Genomic DNA, 20,365 nt, shown 5'->3' on the forward strand with positions numbered 1-20,365 from the left:
TTTCTTAACCCCAACAAACCTACTCCAAGGCATATCATAATGAAATTGACACAAACCAACAGCAAAGAAAAAATTCTCAAGGCAGCCAGGGAAAAGAAGAATACAACATATAAAGGAAGGCCCATTAGATTATCATCAGATTTCTCAGCAGAAACTCTACAAGCTAGAAGAGAGTGGACCCCAATATTTAAAGTCCTGAAAGAGAGGAACTTTCAGCCACGAATACTATACCCATCAAAGCTATCCTTCAAATACGAAGGAGAAATAAAAACATTCACAGATACAGAAAAGATGAGGGAATTTATCATCAGAAAACCCCCACTCCAGGAATTACTAAAGGGGGTTCTCCAATCAGATACAAAGAACAAAAAAAAAACAGAGCCACAAGTAAAAGCTCCAAGAAGAACACAATAAAACCAAATTTAAACTGTGACAACAACAAAAAGAAAGAGGGGGAGAAGACGGAGATTAACAGTAGCAAAGGACGATGGAGTACAAAAGTACTCACAAAATAGTTCGCTACAATGAACAGGGTAGGGACCCTTTTCATTACTCAAAGGTAACCACCATTGAAAAAACCACCACAGAAGCACATGAGATAAAAAAGATAGCAACAGAGGAAAGATGTATGGAATACAACAAAATAAAAACAAAAGATAGAAAAACAAAAGAGAAGGATCCAACAAGACACAAAACTAACAGAAAGCAAGATATAAAATGGCAATAGGGAACTCACAAGTATCAATAATTACACTAAATGTAAATGGATTAAACTCACCAATAAAAAGGCACAGAGTAGCAGAATGGATTAAAAAAGAAAATCCAACTGTATGCTGCCTACAGGAAACTCATCTAAGTAACAAGGATAAAAACAAATTCAAAGTGAAAGGCTGGAAAACAATACTCCAAGCAAATAACATCCAAAAAAAAAGCAGGTGTAGCAATACTCATATCGGATAATGCTGACTACAAGACAGGAAAAGTACTTAGAGACAAAAATGGCCATTTCATAATGGCTAAGGGGACACTGAATCAAGAAGACATAACAATTCTTAATATATATGCACCAAACCAAGGAGCACCAAAATATATAAGACAGCTACTTATTGATCTTAAAACAAAAACTGACAAAAATACAATCATACTTGGAGACCTCAATACACCGCTGACGGCTCTAGATCGGTCATCCAAACAGAGAATCAACAAAGACATAGTGACCTTAAACAAAACACTAGAGCACCTGGATATGATAGACATCTATAGTACATTTCATCCCAAAGTGACTGAGTATACATTTTTCTCCAGTGTACATGGATCATTCTCAAGAATTGACCATATGTTGGGCCACAAAAACAATATCAGCAAATTCAGAAAAATTGAAGTTGTACCAAGCATATTTTCTGATCATAAAGCCTTGAAACTAGAATTCAACTGCAAAAAAGAGGAAAAAAATCCCACAAAAATGTGGAAACTAAACAACATACTTTTAAAAAATGAATGGGTCAAAGAAGAAATAAGTGCAGAGATCAAAAGATATATACAGACTAATGAAAATGACAATACGACATATCAGAATCTATGGGATGCAGCAAAAGCAGTGATAAGAGGGAAGTTCATATCGCTTCAGGCATATATGAACAAACAAGAGAGAGCCCAAGTGAACCACTTAACTTCCCACCTTAAGGAACTAGAAAAAGAAGAACAAAGACAACCCAAAACCAGCCGAAGAAAGGAGATAATAAAAATCAGAGCAGAAATAAATGAAATAGAGAACAGAAAAACTATAGAAAAAATTAATAAAACAAGGAGCTGGTTCTTTGAAAAGATCAACAAAATTGACAAACCCTTGGCAAGACTTACCAAGGAAAAAAGAGAAAGAACTCATATAAACAAAATCCAAAATGAAAGAGGAGAAATCACCACGGACACCGTAGATATACAAAGAATTATTGTAGAATACTATGAAAAACTTTATGCCACTAAATTCAACAACCTAGAAGAAATGGATGAATTCCTAGAACAATACAACCTTCCTAGACTGAGCCAAGAAGAAGCAGAAAGCCTAAACAGACCTATCAGTAGAGAAGAAATAGAAAAAACCATTAAAAACCTGCCCAAAAATAAAACTCCAGGCCCTGACGGCTATACCAGCGAATTTTATCAAACATTCAAAGAAGACTTGGTTCCTATTCTACTCAAAGTCTTCCAAAAAATTGAAGAAGAAGCAATACTTCCAAACACATTTTATGAGGCCAACATAACCCTCATACCAAAACCAGGCAAGGATGGCACAAAAAAAGAAAACTACAGACCAATATCTCTAATGAATACAGATGCTAAAATACTAAACAAAATACTAGCAAATCGAATACAGCAACATATTAAAAAAATAATACATCATGATCAAGTGGGATTCATCCCAGAATCTCAAGGATGGTTCAACATACGTAAAACGGTTAATGTAATACACCATATCAACAAAACAAAGAACAAAAACCACATGATCTTATCAATAGACGCAGAAAAGGCTTTCGATAAAATACAACACAATTTTATGTTTAAGACTCTCAACAAAATGGGTATAGAAGGAAAATATCTCAACATGATAAAGGCCATATATGATAAACCATCAGCTAACATCATATTAAATGGCACTAAACTGAAGGCTTTCCCCCTTAAATCAGGAACAAGACAGGGTTGTCCACTCTCTCCACTCTTATTTAATGTGGTACTAGAGGTTCTAGCCAGAGCAATCAGACAAGACAAAGAAATAAAAGGCATCCATATCGGAAAAGAAGAAGTAAAGGTATCACTTTTTGCAGATGATATGATCCTATACATCGAAAACCCCAAAGAATCCACAAAAAGACTACTAGAAACAATAAGCCAATACAGTAAGGTCGCAGGATACAAAATTAACATACAGAAGTCAATAGCCTTTCTATATGCCAACAATGAAACAACTGAGAAGGAACTCAAAAGAATAATCCCCTTCACGATTGCAACAAAAAAAATAAAATACTTAGGAATAAACATAACAAAGAATGTAAAGGACTTATATAATGAAAACTATAAACCATTGTTAAGGGAAATCGAAAAAGATATAATGAGATGGAAGAATATACCTTGTTCTTGGCTAGGAAGAATAAATATAATCAAGATGGCTATATTACCCAAAGCAATATACAAATTTAATGCAATTCCCATCAAAATTCCAATGACATTTTTTAAAGAAATAGAGCAAAAAATCATCAGATTTATATGGAACTATAAAAAACCCCGAATAGCCAAAGCAATCCTAAAGAAAAAGAATGAAGCTGGGGGCATAACAATACCTGACTTCAAACTCTATTATAGGGCCACGGCATTCAAAACAGCATGGTATTGGCAGAAAAATAGACACTCAGACCAATGGAACAGAATAGAAAGTCCAGAAATAAAACCACATATATATAGTCAAATAATTTTTGATAAAGGGGCCAACAACACACAATGGAGAAAAGAAAGCCTCTTCAATAAATGGTGCTGGGAAAACTGGAAAGCCACATGCAAAAGAATGAAACTGGACTACAGTCTCTCCCCCTGTACAAAAATTAACTCAAAATGGATCAAAGATCTAAACATAAGACCTGAAACAATTAAGTACATAGAAGAAGACATAGGTACTCAACTCATGGACCTGGGTTTTAAAGAGCATTTTATGAATTTGACTCCAATGGCAAGAGAAGTGAAGGCAAAAATTAATGAATGGGACTACATCAGACTAAGAAGTTTTTGCTCAGCAAGGGAAACTGATAACAAAATAAACAGAAAGCCAACTAAATGGGAAATGATATTTTCAAACAACAGCTCAGATAAGGGCCTAATATCCAAAATATACAAAGAACTCATAAAACTCAACAACAAACAAACAAACAATCCAATAAAAAAATGGGAAGAGGATATGAATAGACACTTCTCCCAGGAAGAAATACAAATGGCCAACAGATATATGAAAAGATGCACATCTTCTTTAGCTATTAGAGAAATGCAAATCAAAACGGCAATGAGATACCACGTCACACCTGTTCGATTAGCTGTTATTAGCAAGTCAGGTAATAGCAAATGTTGGAGAGGCTGTGGAGAAAAAGGAACCCTCATCCACTGTTGGTGGGAATGTAAAGTAGTACAACCATTATGGAAGAAAGTATGGTGGTTCCTCAAAAAACTGAAAATAGAACTACCTTATGACCCAGCAATCCCTCTACTGGGTATATATCCCCAAAACTCAGAAACATTGATACGGAAAGACACATGCAGCCCCATGTTTATTGCAGCATTGTTCACAGTGGCCAGGACATGGAAACAACCAAAAAGCCCATCAATAGATGACTGGATAAAGAAGATGTGGCACATATACACTATGGAATACTACTCAGCCATAAGAAATGATGACATCGGAACATTTACAGCAAAATGGTGGGATCTTGATAACATGATACGAAGCGAAATAAGTAAATCAGAAAAAACCAGGAACTGTATTATTCCATACGTAGGTGGGACATAATAGTGAAACTAAGAGACATTGATAAGAGTGTGGTGGTTACAGGGGGGAGGGGGGAATGGGAGAGGGATAGGGGGTGGGAGGGGCACAAAGAAAACAAGATAGAAGGTGACAGAGGACAATCTGACTTTGGGTGGTGGGTATGCAACATAATTGAACGACAAGATAACCTGGACTTGTTATCTTTGAATATATGTATCCTGATTTATTGATGTCACCCCATTAAAAAAATAAAATTATAAAAAAAAAAAAAAAAAGAAGAAAACGGCAATAAACAACTACATATCAATAATAACCTTAAATGTAAATGGATTAAATGATCCAATCAAAAGACATAGGGTAGCTGCGTGGATAAGAAAACAGGACCCATACATATGTTGTCTACAAGAGACACACCTTAGAACAAAAGACACACACAGATTGAAGGTAAAAGGATGGAAAAAAATGTTTCATGCAAACGGAAATGAAAAAAAAGCTGGGGTAGCAATACTTATATCAGAAAAATTGGACTTTAAAACAAAGGATATAGTAAGAGATAAAGAAGGCCACTACATAATGATAAAGGGAGTAATCCAACAGGAAGATATAACTATTATAAATATCTATGCACCTAATATAGGAGCACCCAAATATATAAAACAGACTTTGATGGATTTAAAGGGCGAGATCAACAGCAATACTATAATAGTAGGGGATTTCAATACCCCACTCACATCACTAGATAGATCCTCAAGAAAGAAAATTAACAAAGAAACAGCAGACTTATTGGAAACACTAGATCAACTCGATTTAATAGATATCTTCAGAACCTTTCACCCTAAAGCAGCAGAATATACATTCTTTTCAAGTGCTCATGGTACATTCTCTAGGATAGACCACATGTTAGGGCACAAAAGTGCTCTCAACAAATTTAAGAAGACTGAAATCATATCAAGCACTTTCTCCGATCACAACAGCATGAAACTAGAAATGAATCACAGCAGAAAAGCTGAAAAATTCTCAAACACATGGAAACTAAATAGCAGGGTGTTAAATAATGAATGGATTAAGAATGAGATCAAAGAAGAAATAAAGAAATTCCTAGAAACGAATGACAATGAGCATACAACAACTCAAAATTTATGGGACACAGCGAAAGCAGTGCTGAGAGGGAAGTTCATAGCACTACAGGCACACTTTCAGAAGCTAGAAAAAGCTCAAATAAACAACTTAACCCTGCATCTAAAAGAATTAGAAAAAGAACAGCAAGTAAAGCCCAAATGTAGTAGAAGGAAGGAAATAATAAAGATCAGAGCAGAAATAAATGACATAGAGGCTAAAGAAACAATACAGAAGATCAATGAAACTAGGAGCTGGTTCTTTGAAAAGGTAAACAAGATTGATGCACCTTTAAGTAGACTCACCAAGAAAAAGAGAGAGAGGACTCAAATAAATAAAATTAGAAATGAGAGAGGAGAAATAACAACTGACACAACAGAAATACAAAATATTGTAAGAAAATACTATGAAGAACTGTATTCCAAAAAACTAGACAACCTAGATGAAATGGACAAATTCCTTGAAACGTACAATCTTCCAAAAATCAATCTGGAAGAATCAGAAAACTTAAACAGACCAATTACACCAAAGGAGATCGAAACAGTTATCAAAAAACTCCCAACAAAGAAAAGTCCGGGGCCCGATGGCTTCACAACGGAATTCTCCCAAATATTCAAAGAAGAACTAACTCCTATCCTTCTCAAACTATTTCAAAAAATTCAAGAGGAAGGAAGACTTCCAAACTCCTTTTATGAGGCGAGCATAATTCTGATTCCAAAACCAGGCAAAGACCACACAAAGAAAGAAAATTATAGGCCAATATCTCTGATGAATATAGATGCTAAAATCCTCAACAAAATATTAGCAAACCGGATCCAACAATATATGGAAAAAATCATACACCATGATCAAGTGGGAATTATTCTGGGGAGGCAAGGCTGGTACAATATTCCAAATCAATCAATGTGATTCATCACATAAACAAAAAGAAGGAGAAAAACCATATGATAATTTCAATAGATGCAGAAAAAGCATTTGATAAAATCCAGCACCCATTCATGATCAAAACTCTCAGCAAAGTGGGAATACAGGGAACATAACTCAACATGATAAAAGCCATCTATGAGAAACCCACAGCCAACATCATACTCAATGGGCAAAAATTAAAAGCAATACCCTTAAGATCAGGAACAAGGCAGGGGTGCCCCCTTTCACCACTCTTATTTAACATAGTCCTGGAAGTCCTAGCCACAGCAATCAGACAAGAAGAAGAAATAAAAGGCATTCAAGTTGGAAAAGAAGAAGTAAAACTATCATTATTTGCAGATGATATGATATTGTATATAGAAAACCCTAAAGTCTCAGTCAAAAAACTACTGGACCTGATAAATAAATTCAGCAAAGTGGCAGGATATAAAATCAATACTCAGAAATCAGAAGCATTTTTATACACCAACAATGAACAGTCAGAAAGAGAAATTAAGGAAACAATCCCCTTCACAATTACAACCAAAAAAATAAAGTACCTAGGAGTAAACTTAACCAAGGAGACTAAAGACTTGTACTCGGAAAATTACAAAACATTGATAAAAGAAATCAAGGAAGATACTAACAAGTGGAAGCATATACCGTGCTCATGGTTAGGAAGAATAAACATCATTAAAATGTCTATATTACCCAAAGCAATTTATAAATTCAATGCAATACCAATTAAAATACCAATGACATACTTCAAAGATATAGAACACATATTCCAAAAATTTATATGGAACCAAAAAAGGACACGAATAGCCTCAGCAATCTTAAAAAAGAAGAATAAAGTGGGAGGTATCACACTTCCTGATATCAAGTTATACTACAAGGCCATTGTACTCAAAACAGCCTGGTACTGGCATAAGAACAGGCATATAGATCAATGGAATAGAACAGAGAACCCAGAAATAAACCCACAGTTCTATGGACAACTGATATTTGACAAAGGAGGTAAGGAAATACAATGGAGTAAAGACAGCCTCTTTAACAAATGGTGTTGGGAAAATTGGACAGCTACCTGCAAAAAAATGAAACTAGATCACCAGCTTACACCACTCACAAAAATAAACTCAAAATGGATAAAAGACTTGAATGTAGGCCGTGAAACCATAAGCATCTTAGAAGAAAACATAGGCAGTAAGCTCTCCGACATCTCTCGGAGCAATATATTTGCTGATTTATCTCCACGGGGAAGTAAAATAAAAGACAGGATAAACAAATGGGACTATATCAAACTAAAAAGCTTTTGCACAGCTAAAGACAACAAGAACAGAATAAAAAGACAAACTACACAATGGGAGAACATATTTGACAATACGTCTGATAAGGGGTTAATAACCAAAATTTATAAAGAACTTGTAAAACTCAACACCAGGAAGACAAACAACCCAATCCAAAAATAGGCAAAAGAGATGAATAGACACTTCTCCAAAGAGGACATACAGATGGCCAATAGGCATATGAAAAAATGCTCAACATCACTAATCATTAGAGAAATGCAAATTAAAACCACAATGAGATATCACCTTACACCAGTCAGAATGGCGCTTATCAACAAAACAACACAGAATAAGTGCTGGCGAGGATGTGGAGAAAAGGGGACCCTCCTGCACTGCTGGTGGGAATGCAGACTGGTGCAGCCACTGTGGAAAACAGTATGGAGATTCCTCAAAAAACTGAAAATCGAACCACCTTTTGACCCAGCTATCCCACTTTTAGGAATATACCCCAAGGACACCATAGAACGGCTCGAAAAGGAGAAATGCACCCGCATGTTTGTGGCAGCATTGTTCACAATAGCGAAGATCTGGAAACAGCCCAAGTGTCCGTCAGAGGACGAGTGGATTAAAAAACTTTGGTACATATATACTATGGAATACTACTCAGCCATAAGAAATGATGACATCGGATCATTTACAATAACATGGATGGACCTTGATAACATTATACGGAGTGAAATAAGTAAATCAGAAAAAAACTGAGATGAATCCATACATAGAAGGGACATAAAAATGAGACTCAGAGACATGAACAAGAATGTGATGGCAACAGGGGCGGGGGGGGGGGGTTGGGGGAGGGGGGAGGGGGTGAAGAAGGAGAGAGGGGTTAGGGGAGGGGAGGGGCACAAAGAAAACCAGATAGAAGGTGACAGAAGACAATTTAACTTTGCGGGAGGGGTATACAGCACAATCAAATGTCAAAATAATCTAGAGATATTTTCTCTCAACATATGTACCCTGATTTATCAATGTCACTGCATTAAATTTAATAAAAAATATTAATATTAAAAAAAAAAAGAAAATAGTAGTGAACCAAGAGAAAATAACTTAAATGGGCTTTTCACATTAGAAAAAGTCCAAATATCCAATAACAGATGAAAGTGCTTAACTTCACTAATGATTAGGAGAATAAATATTAAAATCAGAATTTTATGTACCAATGCACTCTCAAAAATATTATACATATAATTAAACTAAGTATTGGAAAGAATGTAGACTAATATAACACCACTGGAGTATAAATTAATAATATTTATTTGCATAACAGTTGGACCCATTTCCTCAAGTTGAATATCCCATTTTTCTCTTATTTAACTATTGCATACTTATATGTGATAGGTTAAATGTACAGAATGCTTATAACAGCATTATTCATAATAACCCTAACTGGAAATAAATTAAGTGTTTGGTAGAAATGTAGATCAGTATTTTGTGGCACATCTACATAATATAATAACTACAGTGAGGAAATTTTTTTTTTATTAAGTGGGAGCAGGGGAGGCAGAGAGACAGACTGCTGCAGGCACCCTGACTGGGATCCACCCAACAAGCCATCTATGGGGGAAGGAATGCTCCGCCCATCTGAAGTGTTGCTCTGTTGCTGAGCAACAGAACTATTTTTCACACCTGATATGGAGTCCAGGAGTCATTCTCAGTGCCCAGGGCCAACTCGCTGGAGCCAATCAAGCCATGGTAGCAGGGGCTAGGGGGAGTGGAGAGAAAGAAGCATATAGTCACTTTTGTGTGCCGACTGGGAACTGAACCAGGAAATCCACACACTGGGCTGATGCTCTACCACTGATCCAACCAGCCAGGGAAATATTTTTTTTTAAAAAAATACATATATCTATGCATAGTAATATAAACAAAATAATTTTTCCACCAAAAGTCAGAATAAAAGCAAAACAAAACCACATGTGGTGTTAATCTTATTTACATACTTTTAAAAAACACAGTATTAAATTATATTGCTTTTTTATGGTTTATTATGTAGGCATAAGAACTATAAAGAAAAATATGGAAGTATCATAAATATCAGGGTAGTGGTAATCTCTAGGAAAAAGAAAAAAATTGTGATCAGGAAAACACATGGGGACTTTCTGAGGGTTCTGGCAATTTTCTATTTCAATAGCTAAATAATAATTACACTACTGTTATTTTTATAATAAACAGTACATTTATGTTTTGAAGATTTTTATGTTATATTCCACAATAAAATATTACAAATTGAATAAAAATATCTTACCATGAAGGAACTGGGCGCTATTAGATGACCATGAGGACAGGATTAGTAAAAATTTCCATTAACTTTAGCAATATTTATTGATCAATTATGATGTTCTAATTGCTTGATAAGAGTCCAGAGAGAAACTTGAAATTGTCAGTATACCTGCTTTAAAGGTATTTATGTGTGTATATGAACATAACAGAATACATATGCAAATTATACCATTTGCTACATAATCCAAGATTATATGATTTAGAGTAAATGCAAGCTGAAGTTGAAATTTTAAATTGAATGATTAGAAAAAACATTATTGAGTAGATAATATTGGAGAAAATATCTGAAGTCAAGGAAGGAATTAGCCATATATTTGTTTAGTCAATACAAAAACACTAATGTAGTGAATAGAATAGTGTCCCCAAAATCCTAACTCCTAGTACCTATGAATGTAAAATTATTTAGAAATAGAGTTTTTACAGTAGCAATTAAATTAAGAATCTCAAACTGAGATCATCCTGGACACAATGTGGGCCATAAATTCAATGGCTGGTATTTTTATCAGAGAAAGAAAAGGGAGATGTGGAGCACAAAGACACACCGGGCAGATGGCCCTGGTTAGAGACTGGAGTCATGTTCCTCCAAACTGAAGTATGCTTGAAATCACAAAAGCAGAAAGAGGCAAGGGAAGATCTTCCTTTAGCAGTCCAAGTGAGTGAAACATTCAATTTGACCCCTCAATTTTGGACTTCTGGCTTCTATAGTATGAGAAAATTTATTTTGTTTTAAGTCATCAAATTTTTGGTATATTTTATAGTAGCCCTAAGAAACTAATACAAGGAACATGCTGGGAATATCATTGTTATTCTTCAGTAGTTTTGATTTTTACTATTTGCTCATTCCTTTGGATATTAAGGGTGGGGAAGCCTTTAGCCTATGAAAACCATACTTCTTTATATTACATTAAGTATTGTTCTGTACATATCTATTTAAATCAGCAAAATGGAAAGTTTGAGAACATTGGAATAGTTTTGTATATACATTTATATATTACTTTAATAATTAAATTTAATTATTAAAAATTTATATAAAATTGGAAATTGAGAAAAACATAATAAATTTGCTTTAATTTTACATAATCTAACTTAGCAAAAACAATCATTTTTATGTATTCTCTCCCATATTTAATACTCATGTACTCAATAATAGGATACTGAATATGAACTTCTAGAATCCTCCCTTTTAACTCATCTATGAATAATTCATCATACAATTAAGCAATCTATAATACATGATTTTTAAATGAAAGCATAATGTTTCATTCTTTGAATATGTTTACTTACTTAACCTTCTAGTACTGAAGTTCAGTTTTATGTAGGATTTCTCTATTATAAATATATTGTGATGTTTCTCTTATAAATAATTCGTGTACATTCTTCATCTTTTTTGTAATGAATGCTTAGCTTGAGAATTATATTATCAAAAGATATGACTATTTTAATGATCTTTATTGTTTTTATCAAATAGCTCTCTAGGACATAAGTATCATTAGAAACTCACCCCAGAACAAGTGCATGATAAAGCAGCATGCAGGATTTTTAAGAGTGGCCTTGGCATCAGTTCACATCCTGCCTGTGTCACATCATCTTTCATTTTTGGAAAATAATTGACCACGCAATTTTTTTAAATTTCTAATCTGTAAAAATAATATAACTAATCACATAGAAGAGTTTTGAGGTTTAAATATAATTTATATAAAACATTTTGACTCAATGCCCAGAACATGAGTAATCTCTCAAAATGAGGATTCCAGGGTATGCCTAAAATATTGTTAATCTGTACCACATACTACTTCAAGCACTTTGTGGCTTGGCTGTCCCATACTTGGCCTTTGGTTCTAGACCACATCTTTCCACAGTATACTTTGAGAGGGAGATATTGCTAGAAACTTTTTGATTACTCTCAGGTGCCACAGCTGTTACTCAATTGGCATCTGTTCTTAGAGCTTTTGCCACCTACACAATGTTGGCAGAAATTCTTTCAAAGTTGTAGAATAAAGGTGGTACACTTGCCCAGATTCCATTAGTACAGCATAGCTCATATCCCTATTGGTTGCTACCTTATGTTACCCTTTTCCATATTAATCAGTTAATATGTCGCCAACCAATCATGACACTTTCAATATATTTTTATGTAATTCCCATTCTCTGAATCTAGTCAAGTTCACAGAGTAGATACCACTCAGTATTTACTGGCTGAATGAATGCCAGGAAGTGTTTTCACATACTTGAAAAACTATAACTACCGAGTATTTTACATATATATAAATAAGTACATCACAGAAACTGTTATATAAAATTACTTTTTTTCTGATTAATAATATTAATAGAATTAATATATTAAGGCAAATAAGGAGCATCAACATTTTAAAGAATAGTCAAAATAGTGTTTTCTATAGTCTTGAAACATTTCCCAAAGAGGCAAGAAAAGTTAATACCTGATTTTAATGAGTCAATAATTACCAGATATTTTCTAATTTTCTATGGTTTAACCAGGATGTGTTGGATACAACATGCTAAAATCCAGAAAGAAGACAGGGCTTTTGCCTAGTCTATGGGGTTGCTTTTAGCACAAGCACATTAAAAACAAATAAAAATACAAAGCTAATTTTTCTCTTTCATTAACAAATACACAAACTTAAAGTAGATCTGATACACAACAACAACAACAACAACAAAAATTGTGATTGTTTGGAAGCTGTAATGACAAAGCAGATTAAGTGTACCTAGAAGTACCAACCATTATACATATATTGAAATCTGAACAGAATAACTGTTTTTATGTTCTTGGTAAAAGAAAAGTCCCAATTTGATTTATAAATTCTTCTCCATAAAATATTTATCAGAATCTTAAAGCACTGCCCTCATAATAACCCACGTGATATAAACTGAAAGTAAACAAATCCAAAAAAAAAAAAAAAAAGAAAAAGAAAAAGAAAGGAACCTGAAAAGAAAGTGACCATAGTCAGGATGGCTTTCATTGGATTTTTCTAAAAGGGAGTAGAGGGAAATAAGTGGAAATAAGGCCTCACCAATCCTGAAGTGTACTGTATACAGTCCCCAGTGGAACTGTGCCACACTTGCTTGCAGAATAAACAGTACATTGACCCATTCTTTATAGCTTTCCCTCTTACCTGACTCACACTCCCCACTCACCCATTTCCACTCCCTAATACCAACTTCCAGAAAAGTACCCTTAAACAGAACACTCTCATCCAACACACACACACACACACACAGAAGAAAATAGTATATTAGATTAATACAAGGAGGCAATAAAAAGCTTGAAAAGAACAAGCTTGGAAGTCATACATTCTCTCTTTAACAAACCATTGAAAAATGTATACAAATGGCATATATATTCATGACCTAAGAAGTAGCTAAGTACAAGAATTATTCTTTTCCAATCACATGGCCTTTCTCGCTATGTGTATTTCTCCTTGAGTATCTTCACCCATGCCAGTCTGCCTCAATGCTAAGCATTTTTAAAATTCATCCTCAAATATTATTTTTTTCATCCTGTCAACTGGAAGATAAGCACTAGCCCTTTGAATTGTATCTCTTTTGAAGACACCTTATTCAGCTCTACATTTCAAACTTACATTACCATCATCATCCAACAACTATTTATAAAACCTTGACACCTGACAAGAATCAAGCCAGACTGAGAAGATAAAAAATAAGCAAAGCAAATGCAGCCTACATTGGCATGGATATTATAGATTAGTGAGGAAATAGTTGTTAATGGACCTTAAATACCATTTCTTAAGAAGAAATATAAAGTTCCCTTTAGTTTAGAAAAAAGGGACCAAATTTGTAAAATATTATATAATTAGCTTCCTATTATCAGAAATTTTTTTTCATCAACATCAAAAAATTACCACAGTGTCATACATGCAATAGGTAATTAATAAATATTGGAAGTAAAAGTAGTTGAAGTGGTAAGAGACTATAAACTAAGGTGAAAGATTTACTATATATTAAATATATTATTTGCTTTTTTTAATTCCTATCAATAAAGAATGTAGAAAGTTTTAGCTGATTAGCTTAAGTGTTTTTGCTGTTTTAGTCTGACTTTCAGCAGGAATGGTATAACAGAAATAGTTTTTTGATTTTTAAGTTATGTTTATGTGTAAATGTGCATTTATTGTGTGTGCTACACTTAAATTTAGTATAGATTTTGTCATTGATTTTTATTTTTTAGAAATAGGATATAGGAATTTCTGTTTAAAAAGCTAAACCACATGTGTAATTGAAAATGTTGCAGAACCTCTACTATATCCCTCATTAGATCTTTCTTTGAATTAAAATTGAGTTTGTAGGCCTAGGTCAATACCTCCCACATGTGTAATTAGAATTGTTTGGAAAATAGGTCAAAGTTTTAGAGTCTAGCTGATATCATCCATCAAAATTATGTTTTCAATTCTTTTTTATGTATAACAAGAAATATGAGAATCAAAATCTATAATGAGATTTCCACATATGAAAAATAACAGAAAAATAACCTGCTACATACAGATAGTTTCTCCTGAGACCATTTTTGTTCATTGTCTTAATATTTCTAAGCCACTGTATTCAAAAGTGAATAAAGTTTTATTTCCCCTTGGAGGCTGGAAACCAGATTATATGGCTGTGTCCTAGTACAATCACAGAGTAGGAAAGCTAAAGTAGTTGGTAATAGTGGGAAGTAAAGAAAGAGGAAAAAGAGAGAAAATGTGATCAGAGGCTCAACAATATTCAGTGGCTGTGGAAAAGTTGGTAAGCTTGAGATAAATAAGGCTAGGAGTATCAAAACTTGGATGTCTTGGAAAATAAGGATATACATTAATGATATTACTAATAAAAAGAAGAAAGAGAAAGGAAGTTAAGTAGATGTTGAAGTAATTTAGCAGAACATAAAGCTAGTTTATTCATAAATATGCAATGTCAAAATTATTTTGGAATGTGTCAGCGTACTAAAGTGTTAGGAGTCAGGATAATTGTCTTGTGCTATTAATTTGAAAGTAGAAAGTAGAAAGTAGAAAATAGAAAGGAACATATATGGTTATAAAAACCATCAGTCCATTTAATGTCTGTCTTAAACAAAGAGCTGTTCAATGAAGTCAGATAATATAAGTTAAAGGCCAGAATCAAAATAAATTATATATTTTCTCATAAACATTCTACTTATGATAAAAAATAATTTTACTTAGATTTTTAGTTCAGGTGTGAGTGTTGTGTATTAAATTTGAATGCAATAATCAAGTGTCCAAAAATAAAATGTAATTACAAAAGAACTTTATAAATTTTGGAAGTTAATCCCTTATCACAGTGGTCCCCAACCTTTTTTGGACCATGGACCGGTTTAATGTCAGAAAATATTTTCACGGACTAGCCTTTAGGGTGGATGGATAAATGTATCACATGACGGAGACAAGCGTCAAGAGTGAGTGCTAGATGGATGTAACAGACAATCTGGTCATTTTTTAAAAATAAAACATCGTTCAGACTTAAATATAAATAAAACAGAAATAATGTAAGTTATTTATTCTTTCTCTGCATACCAGTACCAAATGGCCCATGGACTGGTACCGGTCCACGGCCCGGGGGTTGGGGACCACTGCCTTATCAGAGGTAAACATGTTCTTCCATTACATGGGTTCCTTTCTCATTTTGTTAATGGTTTCCTTTGTTGTTCAAATTTTTAGTTTGATGTAGTTATATTTATTTATTTCTATTGTTTCCCTTGCCCAAGGAGATAGATCAGAAAAATATTCCTATGAAAAATGTCCAAGGTTTTATTGCCTATGTTTTCCTTTTTTACATTTACTTATTGGCGTGACATTAGTTAATAGTATTATATAGGTTTTAAGTGTTCATTTCTATGATACCTGATCTGTATATTGTATTGTGTTTCCAACACCCAGTTAAATCATCTCTGTCACCATGTATTTGGCCCCCTTTACTACCCACTCCCTTCCCTCTGATAAATACCATACAGTTGTATGTGTCTATGAGTTTCATTTTTATATCCCACATATGAGTGAAATCATTTGATTCTTGGCTTTTACGACTAATTTATTTCTCTTAGTATAATATTCTCAAGTTCCATTCATATTGTCACAAATAAAAGTATTTCATCATTTCTTATGGCTGAGTAGTATCCTATAGTATATATGTACCACATCTTCTTTATCCAGTCCTCTATCAAAGGCCACATTGGTTGTCTCCAAGTCTTGAACACTGTGAATAATGCTGCAATAAACATAAGTGTGTATGTATCTTTGCAAATAAGTGTTATGTAGTTTTTTTGTTTAGCTCTCCAGATAGGGATTGCTAGATTATATGCTAACTGTATTCTTAATTTTTGAGAAACCACCATAGTAGCTGTATCAATTTAAATTCCCACCATCAGTGAATGAGGGTTCTTTTTTCTCCACAACCTTTTCAACACTTGCTATTATCTGTCTCATTGATAATGGCTATTCTAACAGGTGTGAGGTAGTATTTGATTTTCATTTCTTAAATAGCTGGTGAAATTGAGCATATTTTCATATATCTGTTGGCCACTTCTTGGAAGAAGTGTCTGTTCTAGTCCTCTATTTTTAAATATGATTGTTTGTTGTTGAGTTGTATGCATTCTTATATATTAAGTTTTTGTCAGAGCTGTTATTTGAAAATATTATCTCTTATTTGGTTGGTTGCCTTTTCATTTTGTTGTTGGTTTCTTTTGCTGTGCAGAGAATTTTAGTTTGGTATTGCCCCATCCACTTATTCCTGCCAATACTTTCCTTGCCTTTGAGGTCAAATTCATAAAATGTTCTCTATGGCCAAGGTCCATAAGTTTAGTACCTATATTATTTTCTTTGCAATTTATTGTTTCAGATCTTATATTTAGGTCTTTTCTCATGTGGCTTTCCCATTTTCCTAGCACTGTTTATTGAAGAGGCTTCCTTTTCTACATTGTGTGTTTTTGGCTTCTTTGTCAAAAATTATTTGTTTATATACATCTGGTTTTATTTTGGGGCTCTCAATTCTGTTCCATCGATCTGGGTTTTTTGTTTTGTTTTGTTTTGTTTTTTCCTGCCAATACCATGCTGTTTTGGTTTTCATAGCTCTGTAGTATAATTTGAAGTCTGGTAGTGTGATGCCTCTGGATTTGTTTTTCTTAGGGTTGCTTTGGTTCTTCAGGGTCTTTCATGGTACCATACAAATCTGTTTTTTGTTTTATTTCTTTAAAATGACATTAGGATTTTAATAAAGATTGCATTAAATCTGTATATTGCTCTGTATAATAAGCCTAATTTACTATGTTGATTCTTCCAATTCAGTAACATAAAATATATTTCCATTTCATTATGTCTTTTTCAATCTCTTTTAATAATGCATTGTAGTTTTTAGTATATAGGTCCTTTACATCATTTGTTAAGTTTATTCCTAAGTATTTTTTTTTAATTTTATTTTTTATTCATTTTAGAGAGGAGAGAGAAAGGGAGAGAGAGAGGAGAGACAGAGAAGGTGGGGAGGAGCTGGAAGCATCAACTCCCATATGCGCCTTGACCAGGCAAGCCCAGGGTTTCGAACCGGCGACCTCAGCATTTCCAAGTCGATGCTTTATCCACTGTGCCACCACAGGTCAGGCCAATTCCTAAGTATTTTATTCTTTTGTTTGCAATTGCAAAATAACTTTTTTTATTTCTATTTCTAAAGTTTCATTACAGTATATAGGAATGCAGTATATTTTTGTACATTGATTTTATATCTTGCAATGTTATTGTACTGCTTGTTTCTTATAGTTTCTTTTTGTGTGTGTGAAGTCTTACAGGTTTTTTATATACAGAATTCTGTCATCTGCACAAATGACATTTTTACTTCTTCCTTCCAAATTTAGATGCCGTTTATGTATTTATCTTGACTAATTGCTCTGGCTAACACTTTCAGAACTATGCTGAATAAGAGTAGTGAGAATAAGCACCCTTGTCTTCTTCCTGTTTTAGAGGAATAACTTTCATTTTTCACTATTAAGTATGATATTAACTAAGGGCTTGACATCGAATGGCCTTTATTATGTTGAGGTACATTTCTTCTGTATCCATTATATTGAGTGTTTTAGTCATAAATTGAGGTTGCATTCTGTCAAATGCTTTTTATGCATCGATTGATAAGATGATATGATTGTTATGCTTTGTTTTGTTAATGTTGTGTATTAGATTGATTGAGTTGAATATGTTGAACCATCCTGTGCTTCTGGAACTCACTCCACTTGATTGTGATAAATTATTTTTTAATGTAACATTGTACTTGATTAGCTAGTATTTTGTTTAGAATTTTTACATTTGTATTTGTCAGTGATATTGGCCTGTTGTCTTGCATGTGTGTATGTGTGTGTATGTCCTTGCTAGTTTTTGGTATCGGGGTTATTTTAGCCTCATAAAATGTGTTAGAAAGTATTGCCTCATCTTTAATTTTCTGGAAGACTTTGAGAAGGACAGGTATCAAATGTTTTTTTTCTTTATTATTAATTTTAATGGGATGGCATTGATTAATTGGGGTATACAGATTCAGAGAAAACATCTCCAGGTTATTTTGACATTTGATTATGTTGTATACCCATCACCAAATTTTGATAGAATTCACTAATGAAGACATCTGATCCTGGACTTTTATTTTTGGGGAGGTTTTTGATGATTGTTTCAGTTTTTCTCACTGTTTAGCAGTCTATTTAGATTTTCTAAATCTTCATGATTCAGTCTAGCAGAAATATATATATTTCTAGGAATTTATCCATTTTTTCTAGGTTATTGAATTTGGTGGTGTATAGTCTTTCATAGTATTCTAGTGTGATCTTTGTAGATCTGTGATGTCTGTGGTTACTTTCCCTTGTTCATTTCTGATGTTGTTTATGTGCTTGTATATATGAGCTATTAATAGACCCTTCATCTCATTTAATGTGTGGTCTCCAGATTTCTTTAGTGAATCAGTCTATCCCTAGGATGCAATACTGGGATTAGCATAATATTATCTATTGCTGTGTTTGTCAAGAGAAGAGGTAGTACTAAGGATGAGGAGTCATTGTCCTATAAGGCATATGCCTCACATAAGGCTTTGTCATACCCTTTGGTGTAATAAGCTTACCTTTTACAGTATATCACAAATGATTTATCCAAACTAGAAAAAAAGTTTTATTAACTATAAAAAACATGTGAGCATTCATAAAGTAAAAGCATTGATATAAAATTGTAGACAGGTGATTTATATGAATTCCCAATTTCCTAAATGAAAATTCTTACAATGTTCTGATATTTCAAATATTAGTAAAAATTTTTATATTAAAATAAATTGTATATTAATATTAGTTATCAAAGCCATGAATGAGTTAAGATTTTAAATATGAATACTTTTTAGTCAAAGAATAATCAATAAAAAGTATAAAACCTGTTTCTAGCTCCTATCTCTGAACACCAAAAGAACATTACCCTTTGCCAAATACAATAACAAAAGTTACATAATCAAAATTATTTGATTCTCTTATTAATTACTAGCATTAAACATCTGCAATCTAAGAAATTAATATTAATTTTAACTTTGAATTCTCTGCTCTTTTTCTCTAGTTAAATGGAAATTTGAAACTATATTCATTTAAAATTCCAAACTCCTTAATTTTAGAACTTTTAGAAGTCTAAATACAAGAGAGCTACTCAGTACTATCACTTATTGTATAAAATACATGCCTAACCCCTATGCTATACACCTGAAACTGCTATAATATAATATATTAAATGTCAACTGTAACTAAAATATTTTAAAAACAATTTTAAAAATAAAAGACATATTACTTAAAATAGTACTATTTTTCCTTATAAAATTATTGTAGACTATTATTTGAATTTATTATAGAATATGAATCATATATAAAGTATATAGAATATAGCAATATGAAATACTAATAAAAGTAGCACCAATTATTTAGTCTATTGTGATAAATGTTATATATTGTTTCACAGATTCTTAAAGACTCATGAAATCAATTAAGATTTATTTTTTAATCATTTATTTACTTTTTTCTTTAAGATAAAGATCACTTATCCTCCCACCACTTCTCTATAACCATTTCACTTCCTCATTATATGTAAGTTTTACCTACTCTTTGGGAGAGCCTCAATTTCTAAGACAGTGAATGCTATTATCCTAGATCCATTCATTGTTTGTTTGT

Source organism: Saccopteryx bilineata, chromosome 5 (assembly GCF_036850765.1).
Source record: "Saccopteryx bilineata isolate mSacBil1 chromosome 5, mSacBil1_pri_phased_curated, whole genome shotgun sequence".
NCBI classification, from domain to species: Eukaryota; Metazoa; Chordata; class Mammalia; order Chiroptera; family Emballonuridae; genus Saccopteryx; species Saccopteryx bilineata.